This window comes from Lepidochelys kempii, chromosome 3 (assembly GCF_965140265.1).
Source record: "Lepidochelys kempii isolate rLepKem1 chromosome 3, rLepKem1.hap2, whole genome shotgun sequence".
Taxonomy (NCBI): Eukaryota; Metazoa; Chordata; order Testudines; family Cheloniidae; genus Lepidochelys; species Lepidochelys kempii.
The window spans coordinates 3,379,579-3,390,782 of record NC_133258.1 but is presented as its reverse complement, the minus strand read 5'-3'; the positions used below and the strand labels follow the sequence as shown (position 1 = coordinate 3,390,782).

The following is an 11,204-nucleotide window of genomic DNA, read 5'->3' as shown; positions in this document are numbered from 1 at the left end:
ATTCTTTCATTCATTTTAATAAAGATCTTGAAACGTTGGTATTGTCCTCAGGATAAGTGTCCTTGCCACACACCCCGAGGGTCTACTCAGGACACTGAACTCTCCGAGTTCCCTAATCCTTTAGCCCGAATTGAGACAAGAACCTAAATATCTTCTGGTCAGATCACTGGCGAGCCGTAATACACTAGCCCATAAATTCAGGTCAGCAGTAACTGGGTTTTTCTGGGAGGTGGGAGCAGGATAAAAATGCACGGAACAACACAGGAGCGGGGGGCAGGGGTATTGCAGGGCAAGACTGGAGCAGGATTAAAAAACAGCCCAGCACAGGGCTCTAGTCCCATCCTTGGGCCACTTCTGAGAACTGCGTATGTTACTGCTCTCCACCTGCATCCTGTTTGGTCTAAGGTAGCGGCTCTTAACCTTTCCAGAGTACCGTGCCCCTTTCAGGAGCCTGATTTGTCTTGCGTAACCCCAAGTTACCCCTCACTTAAAATCTACTTGTTTACAAAATCAGACATAAAAATACGAAAGTAACACAGCCCACTGTTCCTGAAAAATTGCCGACTTTCTCATTTGTCTGTATGAAATTTCAGTTTGTACCAGCTTCCCTAGTGCTTTTTATGTAGCCTGTTGTAAAACTAGGCAAATCTCTAGCTGAGTTGATGTACCCCTGGAAGAGCTCTGCGTGCCCCCAGGGGTATGTGTACCCCTGGTTGAGACCCACTGGTCTAAGGGGCTGCTTTTGGAAGTTTCGCAGCCGGTCCAGGCAATATGCAGTTGTGTTTTCTGTAACAGGACTGGTTTTTCCACGTGCTAGAACATGAATCCTGAGATTGTTAGGGACGCCGCTGAGCCTCATCAGGGCTGGGGCAGAGCTGTGGTACACGCCCGGGGGCAGCTAGTGGAAGGGTCCATCCGAGACAGCTGGTGCTCTTCCACAGTCCTAGGACAAAGTGGCCAGCTACCCCAATTACTAAGTATGCACTGAGGTCATATGGATCCTACCCACCCCCAGGGTCAGCCCTACACGAAGGACAGAAGACCTCCAATAAAGCCTAAGCACAAGGGCTGAGAGGACCTGTGTGCTCGGAGAAGGCACGCGTAGTCACTGACAAAGAACACCAGGAGTCCAGCACAGGGTCCAGGTGACAGACCCACCTCAGCAGCAGACAAGCTCCTGCCACAGACCCACCGTGAGAACAAGCGGCTGTGTAACCGGAAAGGCTCGGAGGCGGCAGACACAGGCAGACGTACAGGAACAGACGGAATAACCTCCTCTCAGAGGGTCCAACCTGCCTCCCCCAACCTCCACCATAGACTACTGCTACAGGGTTCATTAAGCGCTTGCATGATACTTTATTTGCACTGAACATCCCAAAAAGCCTGAAGCTGTAACAGCAACTTCTGGAAGCAGCATATACCAACCCCCTCAGGTGACCAAAATACGGACTTTTCGTCTCCCTGAATCGGGTCCTTTTACTAAGGACAGTAAATACAATTCAGCCTCTTACCTGCACTCTTCTGTGTCACGTCATAGCCGATTCTGACATTGATGCACCTGGGGCAAGTATGTGCCTCAGTTTCCCCATCTGTATAATGAGGATACAAACCTACCTTCCTCACAGGGGTGCTCTGAGGACTAATTAGTTAATGTCTGCCAAGTGCTTTGAACATGCAAAGTGCTACGGAAATGCTATCATCATTTACATTATTAACGATCCCTTTCATGCATCACACATACTTTAGAAAAAGGCCCTGAGACACGGTTAGTACATTTTGGGGGCTTGTTTAAAAAGGCTACATTTGAGCAAGAAGCAAGTTAGAGCAGAGGACTGAGCTCCAGGACTCCTGTGTTCTGTTCCCAGCCCCACCCCCAAGTCACCGTGCCTCAGTTTCCCTGCCTGTACAACAGACAGCACGCATCTACCTGCTGCTTCACAGAGGGTTGTGAGCATTCTGTGGTACCTGTATCAGGTGATTAGCAGCAAAGTGTTATGGCAACAGGACGGCTAAGAAATAGCCGTATCCCACGTTGGCTTCCCCTTCCTCCCTCTGAATGAAGGGCAGCTATAGGGTGACCCTGCCTTGCTCATACTCCTCCATTCTCCCCTCCCTCCAGGAGAGAGCAGCCTCTCCCCTGAGAACCCTCCCTGATGCTCCGGTTCAACCCCTCTCGTCCGACTGAGCTCTTCGAACGTAGCCACGCAGGAGCTGCCATCCCGGCTGTCCTGGATAGAGGGCTCTCGCTGCCTCTGCCCCAGCTCCGCACCCCCCAGATGGCCGACACACAATGCTATTAGACAGTCCTTATCTCACGGTTCTCCCACGGCGCTGCCGGGCCCGGTCCGTTCCCCTCCGGGAGGCTGCTCTGTCCTGCTGCGGGCAGGGATCCTGCAATAAATGGCATGTCTGTGTGCTTGTATCAGAGGAATGGGGGGTACTGGACTGAAGCACACTCTGACCCCTCTCCACCTCTGCCCCCCACCATCTAGGCATGGCCAACTCCTGGGACTCTCCTTCCTTCACGAGCCTTGCTCATTGCTCCCCAGGACTCTCGTAACCTCCTCCCCTTCTGGATCCCCAACATCTCACTGATACACAGCCTCACCCCTTTCCTGTAGGCTGACATCAACCTTCTCCCCCCCGGCTCTGAACGAATAGGGACTCCCCATCACAGCTCACGCCGAGCCCCTCCGGCTTCTCCTTCACATCCTGTCTCCTTGGCTGCCTCCTCCCACTCCTGGCTTTGCATCTATTCCATGCCAACCCCACAGGTGTGGGATGGTCCCACCTATCTAGCGGGCATCCTCCCTGGACTCCTCCAAGTCTCTCCACAAACCCCGCTGCTCCCGGTCTGCTCTCCAGCCTCTGCCCTGGGAGTGCGCCGGGGGAGATGGTGTCCCGCAGCCCGTTGTCAGCTCAGCAAAGCCCCATCTTGCAGCTACCTCTCTGTACATCTCCCGCACGCAGGAGGGGGTTGGGAAAAATCACATGGCTCATGAGAGACTTAGCCAGGCATCCAAGAGGATGCACCGGTGCATCCGGCTACCAAGGGTCTCGTACACAGAGTCAGCCCAGCCAGGGCCATCCGACCCAGCAGTGCAGGCAGGAGAACCTAGCGAGCAGCCCCCAAATGCAAGAACTGCCCCGCTATTTAGCTACGTAGCTTTACAAAGCACCCGATGGAGCTGACTTCAGAAACAGGCTGCCTGCCATTGTCGTTTGCAGCGTAGGTATAGCCGTGTTGGGCCCAAGGTATGAGGGACAAGGCAGCTCTGACACCTTGCCCGTCCATCCCATCTCAGCCCTCCAGGCCCATCTGCATGAGCCCAGCCCACCCCACCTGCCTCTGGCCACGGTGCTGAAGAGCAAGCAAAGAACTGGAGCTGCAGGTTAGGGAACTTACCTGCTCAGGCTTGGGAGAAGGGTCCGGTCCCTGGCTAATCGCTGCCAATGGCCGGCCCCTTCACCAGGCCTCATGCAGCGCTCCAGAACCCCACGCGCTCGCTGAGCTGGGGGTCAGGCAGGCATCTGTACACTGTGCTAATCCCCCACAACCTCCAGGCGTGCTGGAAGAGTTCCTAACCTGCCCCCAGAGCACCGCCACCACCAGGGCATGCGACTGATGCAGGGCTCTGTCGGCCACCCACTCCCCTGCTGCATGTGACCTACAGCTAGCCACGATGGCCAGCAGTGGCTGAGAAGCACTTTTGTCACTTCCCTGATGGCACCCAGGAGGCATGGGCTACCCTGCGCTCCCGGGGGCACAGCACACGCAGCAAATAAGCACCCCGACTTTCACAATAAGCCAAAATACAAGCTAATCCCATTTCAGAACAAGGCAATCCCTGAGAACCCCAACACCCTGTGTAGCTAGATCCCCCCGGCCTGCAGTCTGGGACTGTGGTGGGCCCGCTGTGCACCCCGACTCTCTCCCCCACTTGCCCCTCCTTGCCGGGAACCGATCAAAAAAACAGAAGCAACAAGCTACAAGCCAAACAAGCAAAAAGCCACAAGCCAAAAACTAGCCAACAAGCAACTCACAAGCCAATTAAGCTAAAAAACAGCCCAATTCCTGCATCTTTTTGTGGGTTTGGCATGACCGGGGCACAGACGTGTCAGCTCCGGTTCCTCGCTGCAGAGAGCTCAGTCAGGGCTGTGGGCCTCCTCTCCCTTCCCCTCTGTGGGCGACCCCCTTCGGGCTCTCAGCCCGACCCTCTGCCGTCTCAGCCTCGCGAGAGCATCCAGGTGGAATGTCTCTGCGCACAGTGGTTCAGTGAGGAGCAGATGCTGGAGAGAAATGGGCTTCACCAGTAACCCAAGGCTGCCAGTTCCAGGAGGGAGACAGCATCTGACCCTTAAAGTTGGGGGCCCTGACAGTGAAGCCTGAAAGCGCCATGTCTGATCCCGTGTGGACAGAAGCCTGGCGAAAAGCAGCCTTGCATCTTCTCTCCAGGCCCAATTAAACCAGTTTCTGTAATAAGGGCAAATGCTTTAAGTGCCGTTCTAAGCCTAAGGATCAATTCTTGTGATCAGGGCCAAGTTTCTAACATTTGGGTTTCTCCAATGGGCTGGCCTGCTTAGGCAGATACTGAGCCCGAGGCAAACCAACCCCACCACGGGCCTGCACACCTGACTGGTTTTTCAATGTAAGTTAAACGCAGACAAACATGTGTCCATGAACTGGAGCGTCCCGCCCGTGTCTGTCTAGGCCACACGCACGTACAATGGGAGGAGAGCAACTGCCTCTTCCTCCTTAAACCTGGGAACGCCAACCAAAGGCATCCTGCCCTGTGGTCTTCATCTCCCGCCCCGTCTCTCATCTCGCGCCCCCGACGCTGACTTTATGCACTCTGCTCTTCCTCCATGCTCCACTCGCCTCCTTCTCCCACTCCTGCGGGCTTTTCTACGCCTCCCACCCCCAAACGCCGTCCCTGCAGCTCAGTCCCCCCTGAAGACTCACTTCTTCCCTCCTTCGGGCTCCCCAGCAGGTCCCATCTGTGCCGGTCGGATTGTAGGCCCCTGGGACAGGGACTCCGGCTTCTGGTTCTTCTTCAGGGTCAGACTCGACATCTGTTCTTAAAAAAACAAAAGCCAATGCCCGAGCTGTTCCCAATTCCCCTCGGTCCTAACAGTGCCTGGGAGGGAAATTGACTAACAATTCTGAGACTGTCTCCAAATTTCTGCAGCAAAAGCACAGAGGCACAAAGCCGCAGGATCTGATCAGGACAGGGGGTGGGTGGGGAACACAACAAAACCCCCAACCACAGAACCACACCATGGACCCATCATGCCATGAGCCAAACAACCCCCGACCAATCCTTTGTCCGTTGCAATCCTTCCTCCCCACCCTCCATCTACAGATGGCAAACTCGTCGGGGCCAGGACTGCTTGTGACGCTGGAAGACCAGGTGCCAGCTGATGCCAAGGCCCCTTGGCCACACTGAAATGCAGAGCTGGAAACCAGTCTGGCTCTCCTGTTTGTTAGCATTGCTAAACCAGGTATTAGGGTTATAACAATGTGGTTAGTGTTTCTGAAATGCTTGTGAGCGGCTGCCTGTATTAATCTCGCTCATGATCTCTGTATCCCACGCTGTAAGTGAATATTTACGTGTTTGCTCTAAAACTATGAATCCCCCCCCCCGCCCCCGGGCAGGAGAGAAGCATTCCCAAGTGTGAAGTGCTAGCTTACCAGAAGAGGTGTCATCTCTTCTCCATCACAAGAAGGCCACAGACACTAGGCAAGCCATTGTGGACCACCAGTGGGCCGAGGACTTGGTTGATTGCTCCCACCACACCCACGAAGAGGAGACCCGCACAAACACTCGTCCCATCAGCGTGAGCTCTGGGGGGAAGGGAATAAAAATCCCTGTCAAGAAGACATTGTTATTCCTACACTGCAGGACTTCAAGGAGTGGGTAAGACTTCTAAGCAGAAGCAAGAGATCCCTGTCTGTTTACCTTCAGTTAGCCCCAAAGGCCATAAAAACAGCCGTACTCAGTCAGACCGGCAGTCCATCTAGCCCACTATCTTGTCTTCCAACAGTGGCCAGTGCCCGGTGCCCCAGAGGGAATGCACAGAACAGGGAATCATCAAGTGATCCATCCCCTGTCACCCAGCTTCTGGCAAACAGAGGCTAGGGACACCATCCCTGCCCAGCCTGGCTAATAGCTATTGATGGACCTACCCTCCATGAATGTATCTAGTTCTTTTTTGAACCCTGTTATAGTCTTGGCCTTCACAACATCCTCTGGCAAGGAGTTCCACAGGCTGACTGTGTGTTGTGTGAAGAAATACTTGACCTGAATATTGCTGTGATTCTTGATGTAAGGGACCATCTATCACAAAGGCAGGCTCACTGGGTGGCATGATAGACCCGATTCCCAGGGGGACTGTCTGGGGCTCCATGGTTAGGCTGTTATAGGGCTCCAGGAGCTCACATGTGATGGTTGGTGAAATCTAAGTACAAAAAAACACAGCTAGTTGGGGTTTGTGCCCTGGTTCGTTGCAGTCTGCTCTGAGGTTGGCACTCATATTCATGAGCTCTAGACAGCTTGACATTGTGTCTGTATTTTTATGGCAGTGCCTGGCACAATGAGACATGGTTATATTAGAACTGGAAAAGGTACAGAAAAGGGGAACAAAAATTATTAGGGGTATGGAACGGCTCCTGTGTGAGGAGAGATTAAGAAGATTGGGACTCTTCAGCTTGGAAAAGAGACAACTAAGGGGGGATATTATAGAGGTCTGTAAAATAATGACTGGTGTGGGGAAAGTAAATAAGGAAGTGTTATTTATTCCTCCTCATAACACAAGAGCTAGAGGTCACCCAATGAAATGAATGGACAGCAGATTTAAAACAAACAAAAGGAAGTATTTCTTCACACAACGCACCGTCAACCTGTGGAACTCCTTGTCAGAGGATGTTGTGAAGACCAAGATATTAATAAGGGTTCAAAAAAGAACTAGATAAGTTCATGGAGGACAGGTCCATCAATGGCTATCAGCCAGGCTGGGCAGGGATGGTGTCGCTAGCCTCTGTTTGCCAGGAGCTGGGAATGGGTGACAGGGGATGGATCACTTGATGATTCCCTGGCCCGTTCATTCCCTCTGGGGCACCTGGCATTGGCCACTGTGGGGAAACAGGACACTGGGCTAGATAGACCTTCGGTCTGACCCAGTATGGCCGTTCTTATGTTAACATCTGAAGGTCCTCCTGGAATAGAAAGGGGCAGTAATTTTAGAGAGAGACAAGCTGGGGGACATAATATTTTTCATTGGACCAACTTCTGTTGGAGGAAGCAACAAGCCTTCGAGCTCCTTCAGTCTGGAGAAAACAGGCAATTTCAATTACTCTTCCCAGGGCACCTATCGTGTCTTTAACTTGTTTTGCGGGCAGCACATAACATGCTTTGGGCATTCAGAGATAGAACCCAAATTCAGAATCCTAGCAATGAGCTTTTCCAAAGGAAAGTGCAAACTTTACCCAATCTACCCACACTTCCTCCATAAAGGTGGGTTTTTTCTACTGGGGAAACTGAGGCCCAGGGAATGAGCAACATGAACGAATGAACTAGATTAAAATGTATTGGCAAAAGGATTAGTAGAGGCAGCCAGGCTCAGCAGTGCCACAGTACAGATCTGGAAAGTCAGCCTTGCAATCTTTTGCCTGATCTCTTGGTCCACCCATGGCATTTCCAAGCAGACACTCAGGACAAGGGATTGTTCAATGGGCCTTTCACAGCCAACTGTGCACAGACCTCCTTGGAGTCTGTATTCTAGAGTGAAAAGCAAAGCCCGGAGACCTCGCTGAGCCCTGCATGCTGTCTCCTGAAACTGAATACAAGCAATCAGGGCTTTTAAGCGACTATAACATCCGCCATGGCACTCAGGACACAGTCCAGGAGCAAACCTGGGCATGCAGCCTAGACCCAGGATGGGACTCCAACTCCGCGTAAAGCTCCAAGAGAACCAGCAGCTCAGAAGCAGATTGTTCTGCATCAGCCCCTCTTCTCTCAACTGCCCTGGTCACAATCCAAGGGTCACGTCACCAGACACCACCACCACCAGGTCTCACATCACAGACAATCAAAGGTGGCACCTGAACCACACCCCCCACCGGCCCAAGGCCTGACCAGCTCCTTCTGCAATGAAAGCTCCTAACACGCAGAATCCCAGGCCTCTTCTGTGCAGAGCTGCTCTCCCCACAATTGTTCCCCGCTGAATTTCAAAGCCTGTGACCAATACAGGTAGCACGAGCTGAACTCCCCCTGGCTACAAGCCACTCTCATAATAGACACCAGCCTGCAGAGGGCCCACCTGAAACCCCTTTTGCATACCAGCCTAACCCTTGTGCTGAAGTATCTGTCCCAACCCATACTGAGTGCAAACACCCCGATTTCTTTCCCCACACCTGGAGAGGAGCTGTGAGTAGTTCGAAACCTTGCACCTTCCTCCAGCAGAATGTGGTCCAGTAAAAGATAACAGTTCACCACCTTGTCTCTCCCATAACATTCCACCCTCATTTATTTTCCAGGTTGCCTAAAGCCTGGTCTCCTTTCCACTGATTTTAAACATCAACAACTATAACAACTCTTTGACTTACATGTACACACTCATTCCTGGCTGGTGTCCAAAGCCCCACCGGCAGAGTGGACAAAAATCTATGTTTAAAAAATAAATCAGATTTGTAGTTCATTTGGATTTTTGTATTTAAATTAAATGCATCTGTTTTAAAATAAACCCATTTGGCACAAACTTACAACAGTCTATTCAAATCATTTACATTAAATTAAAAACAATTAACGTTAGGCCCTACAGGGTTTGCTACCAAATGTTTAGAGACAGTGAAATCACTGAACTGATGGAAGTCGCTGTCTGAGCATCGGGAACTAGAGTTTGTCGACGTGCTAAACCCCAACTTTTGACAGCAGTAGCCTCTTCTGCTAGTGCAAAGAGAATATTTCCTTCATTTTAGTTCAGCCAACAAGGGAAGTTCAGTGACTAGTTCATGCAAAGTTACGCACTGGGGAGTTGTTTTCCTCTTCCAACCTATGACTAACAACTCGCTGTGAGAGGATGAGAACCACTAGTTCTAAAATCTGGACACACAGGACGACCAGAAACAGTTCCATTCACTAACTGAAGATAATATTCTTTTGTTTAATAAATCTGTTAGTTTTAAATGTAAAATGTGGTTTGATATTCTCTTTTTCTGAGGTGTCCGGCACATCTGAGGTCGTTTTATTTAACTAATAAGACCAAATATAATTTACATGCTGGTTTTGCACATTTGTAATAGAATTCCAATTTCCATCCAAATAGAGCTTGAAACAAACCCAAATAATACAATCATCTAGTAAAGAAGAAATGCACCATTCATCATTTTCCTAATGTAATAAAAGATATAAACACTATGAATTGAACAAATGTAAGCTACGTAAATCCTTAAATAAATGTGTGTAGATACAGGGGTAGCAAAAAAAGGACCAAATTTAGTGTAAAGGCTCTATTTAATTGCAAATCCACACGTTTTAATGGTTTAATCAATTTGCCCGTAGGAAAAATAACTGAAGTCCCTAATGCAAACCAAGATTAAAATCAGTGATTTAAAACAAAGTTCCCTGCTTGTTGATTTAAACTCTAATCAGAATTGGTGCTTTCAACTGCTTGGATTTAAAATCAATTCACCCTGTACAAGGCCTAACCTGTCACGTGGCCAGGTGATTTTGGGAGGCCCAATCCGCGATCCCGTCAAGGGACCGGACTGTCACTAGTGCCGACCTCTGAATCCGGGAGCGCGGGGCCCTAGGGGACCCCTACAAAAACCCACCAGAGGTTGGGCTACAGAAGCTGGGAATTGAGCATGTGCCCAATACAATTGCAGCAGCTATTCCTGGAACAAACTTTTGTTGTTTTTAATCTAAGTTCAGTGGGGGCAACCCCCCCCCCGCAGCAATAGGTGCTCCCCGGGATTCTCTGCAACTAGCACAAGCTTTTTATAACCCCCAGCCAGCTCTCCCCGGGGGTCTGTTCTGCAAGGAGGGGGGTCCTTACATTGCAATGCCCCCCCTTGCTCCCCCACCCGCGCTCAACAGGGCTCTTTGCACCGGCTCTTGTTTTCTTGGAGAGTATTTCTGCCTCTGCTAGTGCCTCCCCGCACCTGCGGGACTCCCTGCGGGTTTGGGGTAAACGTCCTCCCAGCACCCCGTCCTAATTGCCACGACACTGGGGGGGGGGCTGCTTGCTGGGGGGCTGGCATGGCCCTGACGGGGCTTCTCCGGGGGACCTGGTCAGGCCCAAGGCAAGCGGGGCCAGCCTGCCCGGGGCACGTTGCAAACGCAGATTCAAAGCTCCTTGCAGGGGCCCCAAGCCGCAGCCCACCCCCCCGGCTCCACCACCCAAGGGACCTACCTCCGCAGGCCCTGGCTGCAAGGGGCACCCCCGGGGCGCACGGTCTCTTTCCCGGGGGGCTAGGAGCAAGGGGCTGCAGGGGCCCCAAACTCCTCCGCTCTCCCTTCCCCTGCAAATACAGCCCGCGGCTGGGCGGCCCCTGCTCCTGCCCCCCCGGCCCCAGATCCCTTTCCCGGGGGAGGGCGGAGCAACCGCGGCAGAAGCGAAGCCTTCGCACTTGAGCAGCGAGCGTGATTCTGGGGGGGGCAGACAGAGCGTCCAGCCTTGCACGGCTGTGCAAAGCCCCTCCACAGCCCCCGTGCAACGCCAGCCAGCCTCTGCTCGTGCAAAGCCCCTCCACAGCCCCCGTGCAACGCCAGCCAGCCTCTGCTCGTGCAAAGCCCCTCCACAGCCCCCGTGCAACGCCAGCCAGCCTCTGCTCGTGCATTGCCCCTCCACAGACCCCGTGCAACGCCAGACACCCTCTGCTCGTGCATTGCCCCTCCACAGCCCCCGTGCAACGCCAGACACCCTCTGCTCGTGCATTGCCCCTCCACAGCCCCCGTGCGACGCCAGACACCCTCTGCTCGTGCAAAGCCCCTCCACAGCCCCCGTGCGACGCCAGACACCCTCTGCTCGTGCATTGCCCCTCCACAGCCCCCGTGCGACGCCAGACACCCTCTGCTCGTGCATTGCCCCTCCACAGACCCCGTGCGACGCCAGACACCCTCTGCTCGTGCATTGCCGCTCCACAGCCCCCGTGCAACGCCAGACACCCTCTGCTCGTGCAAAGCCCCTCCACAGCCCCCGTG

At 52.7% G+C, this 11,204-nt stretch overlaps 1 long non-coding RNA gene across 1 annotated transcript; it reads right to left on the bottom strand.

The window, feature by feature from the left end:
* Positions 1–5,774: 5,774 nt before the first annotated feature.
* On the bottom strand, positions 5,775–10,510 carry LOC140908091 (uncharacterized). The gene is made up of 3 exons (XR_012157747.1): positions 10,414–10,510; positions 8,606–8,663; positions 5,775–5,845 (listed from the first exon to the last, which is right to left on the bottom strand). It is a non-coding gene; the product is annotated as an uncharacterized lncRNA (long non-coding RNA).
* Between the last annotated feature and the right edge of the window lie 694 nt (positions 10,511–11,204).